The sequence below is a fragment of the Tamandua tetradactyla genome, chromosome 11 (genome assembly GCF_023851605.1).
Source record: "Tamandua tetradactyla isolate mTamTet1 chromosome 11, mTamTet1.pri, whole genome shotgun sequence".
Taxonomy (NCBI): domain Eukaryota; kingdom Metazoa; phylum Chordata; class Mammalia; order Pilosa; family Myrmecophagidae; genus Tamandua; species Tamandua tetradactyla.
Genome location: NC_135337.1, coordinates 80,508,688 through 80,528,213, shown reverse-complemented (window position 1 = coordinate 80,528,213; position 19,526 = coordinate 80,508,688). Strand labels below are relative to the sequence as shown.

At 50.9% G+C, this 19,526-nt stretch overlaps 1 protein-coding gene across 1 annotated transcript in view; it reads left to right on the top strand.

The window, feature by feature from the left end:
• The first annotated feature begins 1,253 nt into the window (after positions 1-1,253).
• TMPRSS9 (transmembrane serine protease 9) overlaps positions 1,254-19,526 on the top strand; it is an 82,783-nt gene continuing 64,510 nt past the window's right edge. The window contains exon 1 of the mRNA XM_077121235.1: positions 1,254-1,336. The gene's annotated coding sequence lies outside the window, so the exon portion shown is untranslated. The remainder of the gene's footprint in view (positions 1,337-19,526) is intronic.

The following is a 19,526-nucleotide window of genomic DNA, read 5'->3' as shown; positions in this document are numbered from 1 at the left end:
ATTTGAAGCAGGTAACAGATGCCCCTTGGGATCAGCTACAGCCAAAAGAAGGGAGCAGCAAGGGATAGAGCCAGGCTTGGGTCCCCTCCGGGTCTGGAGCCCCAGCTTGCATTCTGGCAGCTATATGGCCTCTTGGACTCCTGCTTCCCTTTCTGTGCAGAGGGAGTGGCAGCTACTAGTGCCGGGTCACAGTGAGGGCCAGAGAGAACCGGGTGGAATCCCTGCCTGTGCCAAGTCCCAGCACACATCAATGAATTGGACCACTCTGCAGGCAGCCAGGAAACACCCAATGGTGGGCCTGCAGGATTGCTCTCCTTCCAGCACCAGGCATGGCTCCCAAGACTTGTGGCTTTCTCCAAAAAAGTGGATGGGGCAGAGCAAGGGGTGGGGTGGGGGGGTGTCAGGAGAGCCTGGGGAAGCCCTGGGCACCACTGCCTCTACCTCAGCAGACCCCTCGGGGCTGCCCTCTCCCACCCAGTCTCCACCCAAAGGCCGGCCGATGCTGCACCCAGAGCCCAGCACCCAGTCTAATCTCAAGAAGACCTCCAGACATACCCGGTCGGCTCAGCTCAGAGCTGTCCAAGACACCAAGCATGTAAACCGAGCAACCTCCCTGGATGTGGCAACTGTCACCTGGGGTCCTGGGTGAGCTCCTAGGAAACTGAGGAATCCCAAATTGCATGTGGACTTGAGTTGAAAACTAAAAGGAAATGGACTTGAAATCCTTTTGGGCTTAATGATGGTGACACACATGCTGCAGGTAAGATGACTCTGACTGCCTTTGCAACTTTCCTCTAAAGAAATCTACCTAAAATAAAATTTGTTTAAAAAGTAGTCTAGTTACCACCCACACACATCCCACCCTCTCTCCTCTCCTTCCTGGGACGCGGCCCCAGCATCTCCAAGTGGCTCACCGCCGGCCACGCCCACCGCTCCCCGGCCCGCCCGCCCTCCACCTGGCCGCCGGCACAGCTGCCCCCCTCCCAGCAGCCCGAGCACCGACCGGCCGCCCCCCACCCCCCAGCCCTCTCTCGCAGGATCTGTGGGCAGATCGGACCTGCCGGGGGCTCCCTCCTGGGTCACCCCTGACCTGGGCCCGCGGGAGGAAACGGGGTGCGCAGGGCCGGGCAGATCTGCGGCGGGAGGTGGGGTGGGGGTGGGGCTGGGGGCTGGGGGTGGGGGTGGGGGGTGGGAGGTGGAGGGAGGTTCCAGGTGCCGCCCCGGCCCCGCCCTCGCCTCGCTCCGCCCGTGGCCCCTAAAGACCCCGGATGCGGCTCCCTTTGCCTAGCGCGGCGGGAGCCTGGAGCGGGGGGTCGCCTCGACGCCCCGGAGCGCGGTGAGTCCCGGAGCTGCCCGCCAGGGCTCGGTTTCCCCTCCGGAGTGTGGGGGCCGCTGCAGCGCCCACCTCCCTGCCCCTCAATTGGCTGCGTAGTTGTGGCGGGGTTCTATAGCCAGGTTCAGGCTGTGTAGACGCGGTAGGACTGCGTAGATGCGGTGGTGGTGTGTAGAAGGGCTGTGTAGACGGGCTCGGGCGGCGTAGGCGCAGCGGGTCTGTGCAGACGGAGCGGACTGCGTAGACCGGGTCAGGCTGTGTAAACGCGGCGGTGTTGTGTAGACAGGGTCGGGCTGTGTAGACGAGGCGGAGTTGTGTAGACAGCCGGGCTGCGTAGACGCGGCGGGGCTGGGCAGACGGGGTCGGGCTGCGAAGACGCGGCGGGACTGTGTGGAGAGAGTCAGGCTGTGTGCGATTGGCCGGGGCGGTGGGGACTGGGCAGGTGTGCGTAGACTCGGCCGTCTGCGTAGACGCTGCCTGCAGGGTGGAGGGCGCAGGACCCCGGAACCGCCTCCTCTTCCAGGCACCCCTCCCCCGCGGCGGGTTTCCCTCCGGCCCTGCACCTTAACTTTGCCAAAACCAGGAAGAAGACCTCAGCCAGGAGGAGGGGACCGAGTATGGTAGAACTCGGATTTTCAAAGACCGGGTCGGGATGCGGAGTGTTTGCGAGGCGCTGTGAAAGCGCTTCCCTGCCCGCTGCTCACAGATGTGCGCGAAGGACGAGAGTTTTTGGAAACGGTTTGAGGACAGTGAGAGGGAAAGGCCTGGAATTGGGGTGGGGTCTGTTGCCTGGGGAGGGGGCAGCTGTCATAGAGTCACTGAGGGGTCGCGGGTGGAATAGCCAAATCTGGGCACCCCCTCCTCATTTCGCAGGAGTCTAAGGGCCATTTGGGGGGTCCCGACTGTGTGGACATGTGGGGCAGGTGAAAGCAGTTACTGGGGAGTCCCCTGCGCCGTGCAGCTAGCCCGTGCTGGAGGGGGTGGGCATGTGGGTGAGGTTGTGTGATTGTGTGACACTGTGTGGGTGTGTGTATAGGGTTGTGCATGTGGGCCAAGTGTGCGTGGTCCTGTGTGGCTGTGTATGGTCCTGTGGGGTTGTGTGTGCGAGATTGTGAGTGTGATCCTGTGTATTGGGTGGGAGGATGTGAGACTGTGTGTAAGATCACATATGACACTGTGTGGTTGTGTGTGTGTGGTCATGTGTGTGACAGTGTTTGTGGCTGCGTTGTGGCCATGTGTGGATATTTGTGGTCATGTGTGCTTGTGTATCCGTGTGTGGTGTGTGTGTGTCCATGTGCAGCATGTGTCTGTACGTGGTATGTGTCCTTGAGTGATGTGTGGTGTGTTTGTGTGTCGTGTGTTTCCATGTGTGGTTTTGTGTCTATGTGGTGTGTGGTTGTGTGGTATGTGGTGTATGTCCATGCGAATTACCATGCATGTGAACCCCCCTGCTTGCAAGATTTCTGTCTGTCTGCACCCTTGGCCTCTGTCCTGGTGGAAGTGGGGCTGCTCTCTGTACCCTGCGTGGCGCCTCCCCAGGGTCCCCTGGACTGGCCTCAGCCGTCACTGTGACGCCCCCACCTCGCAGCCAACTCCCTCCTATTTAATTTTCTCAGCCGCCCCCTGTGTGGGGTCCCCAAAGTTCCATCTTTCCAAGGAGCCGGGATTCCAGCCTGGGATGGGACCCCAACATTGTTCCTTCGGCGTCTCCTCCCTCTTGTCACCTTGACCACCTACCTTACCTGGAGAGCAGGTCCTGGGGTGGCAATGGCCATTTTGTGATAGATAAGACGTACAGCAAAGCGTGGGAAGTCACCAGAATTCTAAGAATGCTGTATTTGTGTGTGTTTGCTTGTCTCCGAGCCTCAGTTTCCTCATCTGAATAATGGGGGTTATCGTGAAGTTACTGGGAAGACAAAACCCACTCATTTCAGCCTGCCAGCGCTCCACAAACGTTGGCCAAGAACTTTCTGTGTGTGGCTGCTTTCTGTCGGCATAGCTGCCCCTCTTCCCTGTTGTTGGCCCCCTCTGTCCTGCAGGCTGTTCAGAACCTTTTATTTCAGTATATGGAGCTCTGAAATCGGTGCAGAAAATAAAGCACACAAGGCTGATATCTGCACGAGGCTTTGATTGTTTTTTTCCACTTTCAAAAGTTTATTATGGAATACTTTTAGTTGCAAACATGTACAGAGAGCCCCGTCCACCTTTCACCCAGCTTCTCATTTTGTATGTATCTTACAGGATAATGGTGTAGTTACCAAAACTAGGAGATTGATATTGGTAGGATTTATTGGGATTTCCCCAGTTTTTCCCCCAATGCCCTTTTTCCAGGTTGCAATTCCTCATTGTACTGATCCCAAATTAGTAAGTGATCTAAAATATGTTTTTTTAAAAAATCTGTACGTGTCTATGGGTTTTCCTTGCCATGCTCTCGTTCATCAGCTTTTCCGCTCATCATGTCCCCGCCCTCTCCTAGAATCAGCAACTCCTTTTTCCTCTCTGCACATTAGAAAGCTGAAAGAACCCAAGAGCTCATTGCTGTAAACAGTTTTCTCAGAAACATCTCTTCCCATGAAATCCTAACAAAAAGTTCACAGACAAAAAAAAAAAAAAAGACCAAGCTTATTAAATTTCTTTTAGGCTTGCTGAGTGATTTATTTCAGGCAGTTGGGGCAGGGGAAGACGGGAGGTTTTCCCAGCTAGATTTGCGCCTGACGAGAGTTGTGGGTGAAATCAGAGAGGCTGCAGATGCACAAGAGATGCCTGTTCCATCAGCAGGCTTTGGCTGCCGTGGAAGTGAAGAAAGCATATGGGATGTGGCATTCAGAAAACTATGATCATTTTGAATGAAATGAAATGAAAAAAAAAAAAAAGATAAACAAGGTGGACAAGACGGTTGAGGGGCTGAGTGAGAGGTAGAAATTTAGGTGCCTAGCAGCAAAGATGACCTTTTGGGTTTTATTAAAGTTGATGGTTGCCTATGAATGGAAAAATTGAACCCAACAGCTCTATTTCCCCTTTGAGAGCTCAAGCCACTGGATTAACCAAAAACAATCTTCCATTAAAGGCAAAGAGAAGATTCGTGGCAGAGACTCAGGACTACAAAAGGATGAGGAACTAACAAGGACAACAGAGACACTGGGGGTGGAGGACGGGAAAGGATCACCAAGAACAGAGAGTATGTGTTTCCTGGAAGTGAAAAATAGATAGCAAGGCAGGGAGGTCCTGGACTTTGGAGTCCAGTGTATTAGCTATTTATTTGTTACAGGGCTGTAACAAATGGCCCTGGGTTTAGCAAATTGAAGCAACACACATATATTAGCTCCAGTAGCCATGGGTAAGGAATTCGGGAGTGATTTAGCCGGGGGTGTCTCATGAAGTTGGGGTTAAGATATCAACTGGCATGGCATAATTTGAAGCTTCAACTGATTCTCACAGGACCTCAGTTCTTGCTGTGTTGACCTGTCCAGAGAGCTACTGGAGTCCCCTCACACCATGGCTTCTTGCTTCCCCAGAGCTGCTGATCCAAGAGAAAGCAAGGAGAGAAAGTGGGATGGGACAGGTCATATGGAACTTCTACCCTGAGAGGGGCAGGGAGGTCATGGGCATCTGAGCAAAAGTGAGATCAGGTTGCGAATAGACCAAGGGAGGTGAGGACAGAAGTGGCAAACCCAAGTACAAGCCTGGGTGCTGCTTAGACCAGGCCAGAGGTGGCCTGACTCTCTCTCTATGTGTATGTATATATATTTTGTATGCTGTATGCTTGGTGTCACGTTTCATTCTTTTTCCATGTGAGTATCCTGTTATTGCAGTACCATTTGTTGAATTTTTGTTGGTTTTTCTCTCTTTCTTTGCTTGTTTGTTTGTTTTTTGGGAAGTGCATGGGCCGGCAATTGAACCTAGGTCTCCTGCCTGGCAGGCAAGAATTCGACCACTGAACGACCCTTGCACCCCTAGAGGTATTTAAAGATAGAGCTGACAGTATTTTCAGGACAGACTGTATGGGGGATATGAGAGAGGTGGATGACCCCAGGATTTTCAGCTTGAGTGACCATAAAAAATGGAACTTCTATTTGAGCTAGGGAAGATTGTGGGAGGACAGTTTTTTGTTTTTGGCCTGGGAGAGGGACATCAGGAGTTGAGTTTGGTGCATGTCAAATTTGGGAAACTGTATCAGTTAGTTATGCCACGTAACAAATGATCGCAAACATAGTGGCTTAAAACAGCACCCTTTTCTTCTCTCACTGCTTCTGTGGCCTCAGGAGCTCAGGAACAACTTAACTGGGTTCTCTGATCAGGGTCTCATGATCAAACCATTGGCTGGGCTGTGTTCTCTTCTGGAGGCCCGACCAGGGAAGGATCTGCTTCCAAAGTCACGTGTTTTGTTGGCAGACACCAAGGGTGTGGCTTTTTGCTAGCTTTCACCTGGAGCCCACCTCAGCTACTAGAGGACACCCAGAGTGGACTTCTCCAAGGTGTCTCCTTCCCTCATCAAGCCAGCAAGGACAAGATCTGGCTCCATCGTGGTCAGCCAGAGTCATATATAATACAGCATAACCATGGCAGTGATGTTCAGTGGCCTTTACATATTCTAAGGTCCCACCCACACCCAAGAGAGGGGATGACAGGGAGGTGGAGAAGCAGTGGAAGTACTGGGGGTCTCCCAACTACAGCCCACCTGGAAGCAAAGTCCATTTCTTAGGAAACCCAAGGCAAGAATTGAGAAGTGAGTCCGGGCTAGAGCCTGTAGACACCAAAGCAGAAATCTTGCCCTCAGGAGGAGGCTGCAAGGGCTCATGGAGGGAAGGTGCGTAGTTGCAGGGAGCCCAGGAAGACATTTCTCTGATCTTCTTTTATTAGCCTACTTTTGAAAGTTTAAAAAATATTTTTTAAAGAAAACTTAGTTATTGTCACACACACATAGGAAACAAGCAAGAGAAGGCAACTGGTGGAGGCGGAGGGGGGGAGGGAAGGAAGAAAACAAAAGAGCATTATCAAACTGTTACTGTCCTCCAGGGTTGGAGGAACTAGGGTGAGGCAAGCGAGGCATTTGCCTCAGGTAGAAAATGTACGGGGCTCCAAAAAACACAACCATTGCAATAAAGAATATTTCAATGCAATATTGTAAAACATGGGTGCAGAGGAACATGTGACAAACAAGATATCAACGTCGTAAGCAAAGATAAGTATCCCGCAGGGCTGGGACTTGTGAGTTTGTCCGATCCTGTCTTTGTGTACAATGTTGACGTTTTGTTGGTCTTGGATTTTTTTTTTTGGCATTAATTTTGATTTTTAAAACTATTGCCTAAAAAATTCTTTATCTTGATGACTGTGTTTTACCTTCAAGACTAATCCCACAGCCTCATCAGTAGGCTGGGAACAAGCGTTCTTCATTCCCAGACACTCCTGGCTCTGTCTGGGAAGTCCTCACTCTCAGCACCCCCTGGGAACCCCCAAACTCGTCCAGACCCCCCCATTGGGCTATTAAAGGGGGGAACCATCGGGTAGGGGGTGACCAGTGTCTGGGGCTGCCCTGGTTTATCCCAGATTTCCAGGACTGCAGGGCTTTCAGGATAGTCTTTCAGCCCAGGAAGGAGTCACCCCATCACGGCCAAGTTGGGGGGGGCGATACGGCCCTGCCTCCTGCGTGGTCGCCTCCCATGCCCGGGCCGAGAGGACGCTGGCATGTCAGGCTGGATGCTGGCAGAGCTCCCTGGGCGTTGGGGCTTTGTCCAGCGATTGTGAGGCCCCCCTCCCCCCCAAGTCTCTGTGCACAACACAGCGCTCAGATCACCTTCTGTTGGGCCGGTGGGTGAGGGAGGGACACCCCCCCCGCCCTACCCAGCACAAGATGGCCAAGCGCTCTGGACTCTGGAATGAATGGAGTTCATTTGTCACGGATACTCAAGGGCCAGTGCTGGAGGGCACCGCCCAGCACCCAGGGCCACGGGGACCGCCCCCGGGCATGGAGTGCTCCAGCGGGGGTCCCAGGAGCTGGGTGTCATGGATCCAAAGCGGCCAGGTGCCCCCTGCAGCCCACTGGAGGGAAAAACTGGTGGGTGCAGCTGGCCTTAGCCAGCAGGGGTGGGTGCCCTTCCCCCTGGGAAAGAGCATGGGGGGGTGCCTCACGGTCGGCCCTTTGGGGCCCTGGGGAGGCTCAGACATGCCCAGGCAATGCTTGAAACCGTAAGCCTGACAGACCTGGCGGTCTTAGATTCCTTGTTATCAATCCTTCTTGAAGCTTTTTCCTTCTTGTAGGAGGGGAGAGCGATTCTGCCCCGCCTCTCCCTTCTCTTTTTTACATACGCACACCTTGGGTGCTAGACCTTTTCGTCAGGGGTGCTAATTTACCCCCGTGTGTGGCTTTCAGAAATTAAAGTATGCCTCCTCCTGTCAAGGTGACCCCGTGCATCAGAAATTGCCTTTTTTGTGTGTCCTCTCTCCTTTCCCTTAATCAGCCATCTTCCCTCTTTTTACTTAGGTTTTGAATTTCATTCTCTCCCATCCCCACTCTTTGCACACACACACACAAAATCCTACAATCCTACTTTGTAGCCTGAGATTAGTGGAGTGAAGAATCCTCCAGAGCCATCCTGCCTCTCGTCTCTTTCTTAAGTAAAACGCCGGCTCGTCTGAGACAGGCCTGTCTCCACTGCGAGTGAATGAAAAAAGGGAAAGAATCATCTAAACAGGCAGGGTCGGGCTTTGTTTTGTTTCGCTTTTGGTCTCCTCAGCACCCAATAATTAATTTGGTTTAGCTCATTTTTTCTTTTTACCCTAAATGGACTTTTTATCTTGATCAGAAGTTGACTTGGGCAGAATTGTCCCTGGTGGAGACCCCCCTGGGCTGGGGGAGTCCACCGGCCCCCAGGAGACCCTGCTCCAACCTGCTGACATCCCAGGACGAGGCCCACGTTTAAATTCACAGTCCGAATGTGAGGGAGAGAGTTGCTGACCCCAGAAGCTGGTTTATGCCGTCTCTCTCACAGAGGATTTATTTTGGTGTATGGTATGAGCAGGGATCAAAGTTAGCTTCCCTCCGAAATAATTAACTTGGAGGGGGGCGTTTCCCACTTAGGCATGGCTGACATTGGGGCTGGGTCATTCTCTGGGGTGGAGGTGTCCTGGGCATTGTGGGGTATTGAGCAGCCTCCCTGGGGTCTCCCCAGTTGATGCCAGGAGCTACCCCCCCCCAAGTTGTGACAACCAAAAAGTATCTCCAGAGCTTGTCGAGTGTCCTGGGGTGGGGGTGGGAGGGCAGGAGTCGCCCCAAGCGAGACCCACTGGTCCAGGCAGGTGTCTCTCGTTGTATGAAAAGTGGAACTGGGGGGAGAAGGACTGTGGTCGGCAAGAAGACCATTAGCCCAGGGAAGGGGTGAGGGCAGTCAGAAGCGAGAGGGGGAATGGGTGCAAGAACTCAGTGGAGCAGATGGTGGACTCAGCAGGCTCTGGAGGCAAACAGGCATGGGTGGTGGAAGGAGAATGGAGACGTGAAGGACAGTCCCAGGTGGCTGGGTTGAGTGTCCTCCTAGATGGAGAGCTGATGACTGAGGCTGAGACTCTGGGAGGACAGCCAGCCAGCAGGTCTGCCGGGAGAAGGTGGCCTCCCCTTTGGAAAGGCTGATTTGCAGGTCGAGACGTCCCCGTGGCCACACTGGTTGGAAGTTCCAGACAGACGTTCGTGCTGGTCACTGATGGTGTCTCCTAGGGGGCTCACTGCACCAGAAGAGAAAAAAAGGATCCAGGAGCCTTTCTGGGCACCAGAGGGGTGGAAAGTGGGATGTGAGAGAAAGACAGAACGAGGGAAGGTCTTTTGCCTGGAATATGGAGTGGGGAACCTGTTTTTCATTGTGACTCTGCACGTCCCAAGATTATACCGACCAAGAAGGATAATTAATGAGGACAGAGACCTTATTCAAGGCTTTTTTGTCCCTCCTTTTGTCCTGGAGAACATAGAACATGCTGAATGGGCCATTTTCTTTGTGACGACAGCAGGAGAGGTGGGTGAAGGCATTTCCTTTGTGGCTGGCCTTGTAGACATTACTGCTCCCGGGTCTGCTTTGTCCTTGACTGCGCATCTTGGTCTTGTAAGAGATAACCCAAGTTGAATCAACCCAAGCAAGCACTGCTTCCCGTAGCTCAGCAATCCAGAGGAGAACATGGCTCCTGCAATTGATTCCAGTCATTCCATCTTTCCCCTGAAGTTCTTTCCTGTGGTGGGACCTCCCCCCCACTTCCTTTGGCATCCTGACCTCAAGCTTTCCTATTGGTGGTAGCCAAAATGACGGCCCATGGGCCAATCTTTGCCACCTAGAAGCCTCTGTGGAAAGAAGGCATCTTCCTCCCTGCTTTTTATTAGTTGAAGCATTTGAAACTGTCTATTGTTTTGGGTCTACCAAAATGACAGTTTCATAATGTTCATAAAGAAGAAGCTTAAGTCATGTACAACCCTTTGGACCAATAACTGTGGTGGTAAATACTCTGTTTGTCAGGCGTGGCTCCCCTCTAGACCAATCATTGATAGGATGAGATGGATAGTGTGATTGGCAGATGGTAGTCCCATGTGAACCAACCACTGTTAGGAAGGGATGGATACTGTGATTGGCAGATGAGGATTCCCTCTGGACCAATCACTGATGGGGAGGAATGAATAATGTGATTGGCAAATGTGGATCCCCTCTGGACCAATCAATAATGGGGAGGGATCAATAATGTGATTGGCAGATGTGGGTCCCCTCTCGACCAATCACTAATGGGAAGAGATGGATAGTGTGAATGGCAGGTGTGGGTCCTTTGTAGACCAGCCACTGATGGGGAGGAATGGATACTGTGATTGGCAGATGTGGGTCCACTCTGGACCAATCCTTGATGGGGAGGGTTGAATACTGTGATTGGTTGGTTGCCCAAGTGGGTGTGGCATCTGGGACTTGGTCTGCTGGCCCCAGTTCTGTCTTCCTTACGCCTTACGGGAGAGAATGGTGCTGATTCTTCTGCTTATTCTGGAGAAGTTCTGACTGTGTATTCACACCTGTTTCATGAGCCTTTGCTCTGGGGATGAAACCACGGACTAGAATTTGATGGTAGAGACTGCATTTATATTCTGTGGTTGCTTAGCAAATTGTTGCAAATATAGCAGCTCCAAACAAAGCACAATGATTCTCTGGGTGTCTGGGGTTGTAAGTCCTGGCGGAGTTTAGCTGGGTGTTCTGCTTGGGAGCCTCCCAAGGGGTCACCTGGAACTACATTCCCACCTGGAGGCCTGCCTGGGGAAGGACACACCTCCCTGCTGGTGGAGCCGATGGCAGCATTCAGTTCCTTGTGGCTACAGGAGTCATGGCAGGGGACTCTGGCAAAGCCAACCATGGAGAGAGACTTCCCAAAAGGAAGCCCACAATTATATGGATGTAAAACAGGGCATGGATAAAGGTGAGCCAGTCACTGAGGTGGGTGGGGGATGGAAGGCTGGTAAAGGAGGGTGCTTAAATGAATTGCAAGGGGGTGCCATTGGAGAAGGGGAGAGGTAAGGGCTTGACAGGTCCTTTCCCATTAGAGGAAACTGCATGTGCAAAGGCCCTGAGGCATCGGAGGGCACACATGGCTGGAGCAATGAGCTGGGGGCCAGGGCAGCAGGGACTGGCCAGAAGTGCAGAATGTCCCATCTTAAAGGGCGAAATAAGGGTGTAGAGGCAGATGTGTGGCATGGTCAGCTTGCCTCTGGGCTTCAGATGGCTGCAGCTGGGGGAGGGGATCAGAGGAGGTGAGACAGGGAACTAAGAAATTGCCATGGTCTGGGCTAGTGAGGATGGTTGCTCAAAGAAGGGCAGAGGCAGATGGGGAGAGATTATAGACTTGCATTTTTTTCTCAGGGGAGCTCAAATACTGTTGGGCGAGGGACGAGGGGGTGTCAGCAACAGCCCCCAGGGGTCCATCTTTGGTAGGGAGGTTGGGGGTGCCGTTGGCTCAGGTGGGAGTGTCTCAGCAGCATGAGACGAGAGGACAGATCCAGTTTTCAAGTTATTCTTCCTGCAATGACACCAAATGCCCTGAATCACCCCACTCCTCTCTCTCCTCGATCAACATGGAACAGCACTGCCTGCGGGCCACCTCTGTCATTCTCCTACTGCAGCTGTGACACGATGGGCCCCCGGGTCTGAAGTCCAGCCATCGGCGAAGCTGGGTCCTTCTGAAGGCTCCAAGGGAGAAGCTGTGTCCTGGCCCTCTCCTTGGCACCTGCGCCCCACCCCCATCTTCAGAACCCCAGGAAATCCCCCACCAAGACCCTTCGCATCACGCCATCTGCAGAGTGCCTTTTGCCATTCGAGGGGACACAGTCGTGGGTTCCCAGGATTAGAACGTGGATGCCTTTTTTTTGGGGGGGGGGCATGATTTAGCCGGTCAGCTGCCGTTTCTACGAAAGTCCCCAGTCCCCAAGGCGCTGTCGGATCTCTCCGATCAGGAGTCACGACTCTTTCTGAGCTTTGCTCGCTTCAAAGGAAGACTTCACGGCCTGATTTTTATCAGCTCCCAGCCAAGGCTGCCAAACGTGGAGATGCAGTTTCTCGGCCCTGGAGGGACAGCCACGTTGGGGTCACCCCAGGCCATCAGCACGCTGGCCAGAGCCGGACCCAGAGTTTTTCTGGGAATCTGAGAGGAGGCAGCGTGCTCTCTGGCAGGCAGCCGCCTCCGCTGGCTCGCCCTGAGTTTCCCTGTTTTACTCACAGATACTCCTTCCTGGCACTCACTTTCCGGATATTTCTGCATGGAAATGCTTCAGCGTGCCCCACCCCACGGTGGGTGGCTGGCAAGTCATCTGGTCCTGGGACTCCCCGCCCACTCCCTTCTCTCATTTCAGTTTCCAGCCTCTATCAGTTCCTCTTTGTTCTGTGTCTCTATCTCTCTTTCTCTCTGTGGTTTTTAAAACTCTTTTCCCTACGATGAGATTTCTCACCCCCCACCCCCACCCCCGCCATGCTCTTCTCTTCCTGGTGAACTTGCCTGCTTGGTGCTTCTGCAGGGAGAAATGAAGAGCCCTTCTTGGGCCTTCAGTGCAAAGATGGGGGTTCTTTGGAGACAGTAAAAGCCGGGCTGGGGGCCTCTCCTCTGAGGATACCAGGGCCCCAGCTCAGGGTTTGCCACAGAGACCTGGTGTCAGGGGTCAGACCCCCCCCTAAACCCGGGTCCCGGGGATGGGACCTCACTTGCAGGTTTTTGAACATGGGGTTAGTTAAGAAGAAGCCAAACTGCAGTAAAGTGTGCGCTGATCCACTGTGGCTGGTGTCCTCATAAGAAGAGGGAAATTTGTACACGGAGACAGACAGGTGCAGGGGAGAAGCCCACGTGACGATGGAGGCAGAGCCTAGCCCAAGCCAAGGCGCTCCAAGGATGGCCGGCCACCGTCAGAAGCTGGCGGGGGCCAGGAAGGACCCTTCCTTCCCTGCAGGTTTCTCGGGGAGTGCGGCCATGCTCACACCGTTGATTTTGGCCTGTAGACCTGGGAGAGAATGAATTTCTGTTGTTTTAAGCCACCCACCCTGGGGTACTTTGTTACGGCTGTCCCAGGACACCGAGACTGCCAGTAACTGCATGGCGTGTCCAGTTGCCTGAGTTGATTTTAGCAGGGAGGGTGACTCCTGTGTATTCTGGAAAGTTCCACCTGCCGGATACCCCACTGCATTTCATTTAATCCTCCAAAACGTCACTTTATGGAGGAGGAAACAGCCTCAGCGAGGTTCAATTATGAATCCATCGTGGGTCCCCAATATTGGGAGCTTTTGGCCCTCATGTGGGACCCAAGGCCCAGCAGGTACCACGGCAAGCCCCCAGGTATGCCACGGGTTCCTTCCTTTTTTTTTTTGAGAAACACAGCCAGAGTTGACCATGTCGGGCACCAGGCTAACTGCCAGCTCAGCTTCGTCCACAGTTGCAGCACCGGCTCATGCTCTGTCTCTTCCAAAGAGTCTTGTCTTCACGAAGCCGGGTTTGCAGCGTCTGCTGATCAGAAGCAAATATGGCAGGACACTTGAGGCAGAAAAGGATGTGAGGGTGGCAGCATCCAATCCGGGCCAGAGGACGGAAAAGCCAAGGGTAGACAAGGGGTGCACGTTTTCCATCCATCAGCGGCCATCACTATGAAAGAGTGAAATAAAATATTATCTTTCTTTCAGCGCGTGCGGATTTGTTTTTCCAAACTGCTGCACGATTTAGAGGACAGATGTGCTTCTCAAGTTGTTTGGCCCTGACTGCTTACCAAACAGAAGCGCCCTGCATTTCTTTTGGTCCAGGGGAGTGGTGACAAAATTATTGCCTAAGGTTGCTGTGAGCCCAGAAGGCTTGGGGATTTCTGCCTCTGTGACCTGGAGATGAGTGGTAGCACACAGGAAGTCACTGACTTCATCTCCCTAAATATCACCGAGTCTCATTGTTTGAGTTGTCCTCTGTAACGTTGCCTGATTTAACAAATACTGACCCACTGCCCCTGGGGAAACATGGGGTTAAGTTCCCATGAACTTCCAGTCCCAACATTTTCACCCATTGGTCAGTACTTAGCCTTGGCTTCTCCAGATTGCTGTGCGCCTGATTTAATATCTATTCATTTGTCTGGACAAACCTCATCGGACACGTGTATTTTCTGCACGATGCACGTTACCACCTTCTTATGCTTAGGAATACTAGACAGCACTTCAGTGCTACACGTGGCAGGCAGTGACGTCACCAACAAAAAGCACAGAAGAGTGAAAAGGGTGGCGCTGAGTAGGCTGCAAAAAAGACACGTGTTTACAGTCTGAGAACTGAAGCAAGAAAGCAGAGCGTTTCCCTGTTCTACCTCAGCTGACAACAAGGGCATCGGGCAACTCAAATTTTTTTGCTGCCCTGCACATGTCTTCAAATGACTGCAAAAGCATGGCGAGTGTTGACTTTGGGGTTGCAAATCCATTTCACTGGTAGGTGAATTCTCACTTAGCAAAGCCACAAATAATGAGGATTACTACTGCCAAATTTTACGCCGCCATCAGCAGAGAAAGAACAGGCCCTCTTTTCCATGTCTTTGCCAACCTTTGATATTACCCAGTGGGTGATTTTAAAAATAATTAACGATCAGTACATTGGGGATCCCAAGTAAACAGAAAGAATCCTAGTCTTAAACAACCAGTGTCTGAATCTCTTAATTGAGTACTCTCTGATGGTTTTATTTTCTGAACTTCTTGGCTGTCTAAAACTGCTGACTCTTGCTCATAGTGGTGTTTTCCCCAGTGTGTTTTGTCATTTGGGATTGTGAGCTCATCCTTAACACACTGTTATCTGTGGGAATCTCGTGTAGCCTTGCATGAGGGTGTGTCTCTTTTTGAAGTTTTGGGTTTTTTTTCACTTTGTGTTCTGCCTCATGTTCATTGGTTTTTTTTTTTTTTTTTTTACCAATTGTAAGCAGAGGAGTAACTGCACTTTCTTGTTGAGAGATGACTTTGGCTCTAATTATTTGCATTAGTCAGTGGGAATCCAGATAAGCAGTGAGTGGCCAACCACCACCACACTCATTTTTTTAATATGTGGTTACAACTGCTTTTGTGCTACCATGGCAGAGTTGAGTAGTTACCATAAAGATGAAAATATTTACTCTCTGGCCCTTGTCAGAAAAAGTTTGATGACCTCTGTTTCAGAGCAATTCAGTAGCTAGAATCTGCAGGATTTGGAGATGTGGAGGCTATGGGTAAGTGAGAGGAAGAAGTTAGGTCTTGGGCAAGTGTTGTGTGGTTGAGGGGTCGTTTGGAGAAAGAAAATGAGCTCAATTTTGGATAGCCTGTCTTTAGGGTCACCTGTAGGGTGATGTCGATAATCCTAGGTTTGCCTGCGATTGAGGGATGTCCTGGGATGTAGGACTTCCAGTGTCAAAATAGGTACTGTCCCAAGAGAATCAGGATGGTTGGTTGTCATAGATATCTGGAGAGAGACTCAAGGATGTCGTTGGCAAAACTTTTCTAAATTTGCTCTAAAGCGCTCCTTCGCCTATCAGACAGAATTTGGCCTTCTGAGTGTGATATGTGATGGCTTTCCAGAACCTTTCTAGACCCACCTTTCACCCACTTTGCCCCACCGTTTCACATACTTTCCTCCAGGGTGTGGAGGAGACCCACTAGGCCGTGTGGATCCCTAAAACTGTCCCATTTTGATCCCACTGGCCTTGCATATTGCTCATTTCTTCTGGAATTCTGTTTTCCAACTAGCTAGTCTGCCTATCCTTTAAGTGCTAGCACAGCTGATTATCTATAATATGCCCAACTTTTCCCACTATAGGGAAACAAGTGTCAACCCCCCCCAAGAAGATACGTTTTAAGTCCTCATCCCTGGTACCTGGGAACACGACTTTATTTGGAAAATGAGTCTTTAAAGATGTGATCAAGTTGAGGTTGTGCTGGATTAGGGACGTTGTGCCCAGATCCAGTGACAGGCGTTCCTAGAAGTAGAGGAGAAGACACACGACACAGAAGAAACACAGCCATGTGGTGACAGAGGCGGACATTGGAGCTGCAAGCCAAGAGGTCCATAGATTGCCAGCCACACCCAGAAGCCAGGGAGAGAAAAGGAAGACCTTCCCGAGAGCCTCCTGGGGAGCACGGGTTTCCTGACATGTTGATCTTTGGAATTCTAGCCTCCAGACTAGGAGAGAATGAATTTCTGTTGTCATAAGTCACTCGGTTTTTCATTCTTGGGGCAACCTTAGAAGACTAATAAACCAACAGTGCCTGTTCGAAAGGATGTATGGACCCGAGAAAAGCCATGTTTTCATCCTAATCCCATTTTGTAAAGGCAGCTGTTTCTTCTAACCCCTATTTAGTATTGTATGCTTGAAACTGTAATTGATCATCTCCCTGGAGATGTGACTCAATGAAAAGTTGCTGTTAAACTGGATTAGGTGGAGCCATGTCTCCACCCATTCTAGGTGGGTCTTGATTAGTTTACTGGAATTCTATAAAAGAGGAAACTTTTTGGCGAAAGCAATTCAGAGAGAGCAGAGAAGAATGACATAGCTACGAGAAGCAGAGAGTCTACCAGCCTTTGGAGATGAAGAAGGAAAACACCTCCCAGGGCGCTTCATGAAACAGCCAGGAGAGGAAGCTAACAGATAACACCATGTTTGCCATGTGCCCTTCTAGGTGAGAGAGGAACCCTGATGTGTTCACCTTGTGCCTTTCCACTTGAGAGAGAAACCCTGAACTTCATCGGCCTTCCTGAACCAAGATATCTTTCCCTGGATGCCTTTGATTGGACATTTCTATAGATTTGTTGTAATTGGGACATTTTCTTGGCCTTAGAACTGTAAACTAGCAACTTATTAAATTCCCGTTTTTAAAAGCCATTCCATTTCTGGTATATTGCATTCCAGCAGCTAGCAAACTAGTACACCAACCTTTGCTGACTCGTGTCCCCAGATGACATCTAGGCCTTCCAGAGCCCCTTTGTTTCCCTGTTAAATTGTTTGCTGAATGCATAGTTAATGGACAGTTTCTCATTATAAAAGATACCGTAAGTCTGTAGCAGGATTTTTTAAAACTTGGCACTGTTGGCATTTTATGATGGGTTGTTCCCTGAGGAAAAGGTCTGTCTTGTGCATTATGGAGCACCGTGCAGAACCAAAAGATGCCGGTAATGTCCACCTCTACTCATGACAACCAAAAATGTCCCAAACATTGTCTCTGGTGAAAGCACCAGAAGCAATATGCAAATGAATGAGTATGGCTGTGTCCCAATAAAACTGCATTTATACAAACAAGCAGTGGGCCGGATTTGGCCCCCAGACATAGTCTGCTGCCCCCTACTCTAAGACCAGAACTGCCCAATAGAACCTTCTGCTTTGAGGGAAATCCGCTATATCCGAGTGCCCACCAGCCTCCTGGGTTAGTGAGCATTTGAAATGTGGCCAGTGCAACTGAGGAATAGAATTTTCTCTTTCATTTAATTTTAATGAACATAAATCTGAATAGCACACCTGGCCAGTGGATACTGTTTTGGGCAGCTCAGATGCACCTTTATCCTCATGTATTTACCCAACTCCCCCTCAGTGATGATTTTGGTTGTTTCCCAGGTCTGGCCCCTCGAGCACACATCTTTCACATGCCTTAGTGTTCTAGTTTGCTAGCTGCTGGAATGCAATATACCAGAAATGGAATGGCTTTTAAAGAGGGGAATTTAATACGTTACCAGTTTACAGTTTTAAGGTCGAGAAAATGACCAATTAAAATAAGTCTATAGAAATGTCCAATCTAAGGCATCCAGGGAAAGATACCTTGGTTCAAGAAGGCCGATGAAGTTCAGGGTTTCTCTCTCAAGTGAGAAGGCACATGGCGAACACAATCAGGGCTTCTCTCTCAGCTGGAAGGGCACATGGCGAACACGGCATCATCTGCTAGCTTCTCTCCTGGCCCCCTGTTTCATGAAGCTGCCTGGGAGGCATTTTCCTTCTTCATCTCCAAAGGTCGCTGGCTCGTGGACTCTCTGCTTCGTGGTGCTGCAGCATTTTCTGCTCTCTCTGAATCTCCCATTCTCCAAAATGTTTCCTGTTTTATAGGACTCCAATAAACCAGTCAAGACCTGCCCAAATGGGTGGAGACATGCCATCACCTAATCCAGCTTAACAACCACTCTTGACTAAATCACATCATCCAGGGAGATGGTCTCATGACAGTGTCAAACATACAGTATTGAATAGGGATTACTCTACCTTTATGAAATGGGATTTTGATTAAAACATGGCTTTTCTAGGGGGCATACATCCTTTCAAACCAGCACACCTAGTGTTCCTTTTTAGGTGGAGGTGACCCTGCCTGGGCAGGCCCCTGCCTACCTCCAGCTCCATCCCGACCACCGTTCCTTTTGCTTTCTGCAGCAGGCAGAATTCCAGACACCCCCTGAGAGCCTCAATCTCTGCTGTACATGCTGTGAACAGTCCCTTCCCTTTGAGTGCAGCCAGACCAGTGAATTTGACGTGACGGTCCCTCCCTTTATTAGGTTACTTTCCAAGAGCAAGGTGTTGCATTGCCACGCCCACGACTGCATCTGTTGCCGATGGGAGTGAGTTTCTCCGCCTGACTTGCAGTGGTCAGCTGCCATGTCGTTGGATAGTCTGTGAGCAGGAGGCTCTGGGAACCAAGGGCAGTGCCTGGCTGAGAGCCATCCACAAGATAGAAACTTCAGTTCTACAACTGCAGGCACTGAATCCTGCCAACAACCTGAGGGTGCTTGGAGGCAGACCCCTCCCCAGTTGAGCCTCCAGATGAGACTACGGCTGGCTGATGCCTCGATGGCAGCCTTCTGCAAATAGTGGACCCGGATAAAGCATGCCAGGCTTGTGAATCATGAAAACGTGTGCTGTTTTAAGCTTTCAAGTTTGTGATGGTTTGTTACTCAGCAGTAGCTAACTAATACACTTTCTTTACTTTGGCCTTCACTTCCTCCTTCATGCTGCAGGGCTTTTACATATTTTATTCTTACCGGATGGATATCTGTTTCTTCTGTTTGTCACTTACCGAATCCCTACTTATCCTTCAAAACTCAGATAACTCATCATCCTCTTCGGAAACCTTCCCCCTAATTGATCAGAATCCCCTTTAAACAGACCCAGAGCCCCAGGGATGTATCTCTTCTTTCAGCCTATACAGTGGCTGTAATTTTCATTTATCCGGGTCTCTCCTGCTAAGATCTAAGCTCTATGAGTACAGAGCATCTTGTCTGCTTCATTCAGGGCTAAGTACCCAGAACGGAGCCTCCAAGCCTGTTGTAAATATCGGATGGGTGGAAAGCCGAATGAATAGTGCTTTTATATTCGATGCTAAATAGCAGGAGGCCCCTTCTGTGCACTAATGATGGTGATGACAAGACAATTCAGAGAACACAGGAATCCTTAGAAAACCCGCGGGATGGGGGGTGGCAGGGGGCACCTGGGGTTGAATGAACATAGTGTGTGTGAGATGTGGGGGAGACGTCAGTGAGCTCATACACCAAATTCGAGGCTCCAGCTCTAATCACAGAAGCGAGTCTTGGCGTCTGTTGTCCCTAAAACATTTCATCGAGTGATTCTTAGAGATTTCCTGGCTCCCCTGAGGGCGACTCAAGCTCAAGTGTAAGAATAGAGGCCACCCCTCTACGTTGCCAGCACCGCTCCCACCGCCCCCATGAATCTCCTCTTTCTCACCAGCGCTGA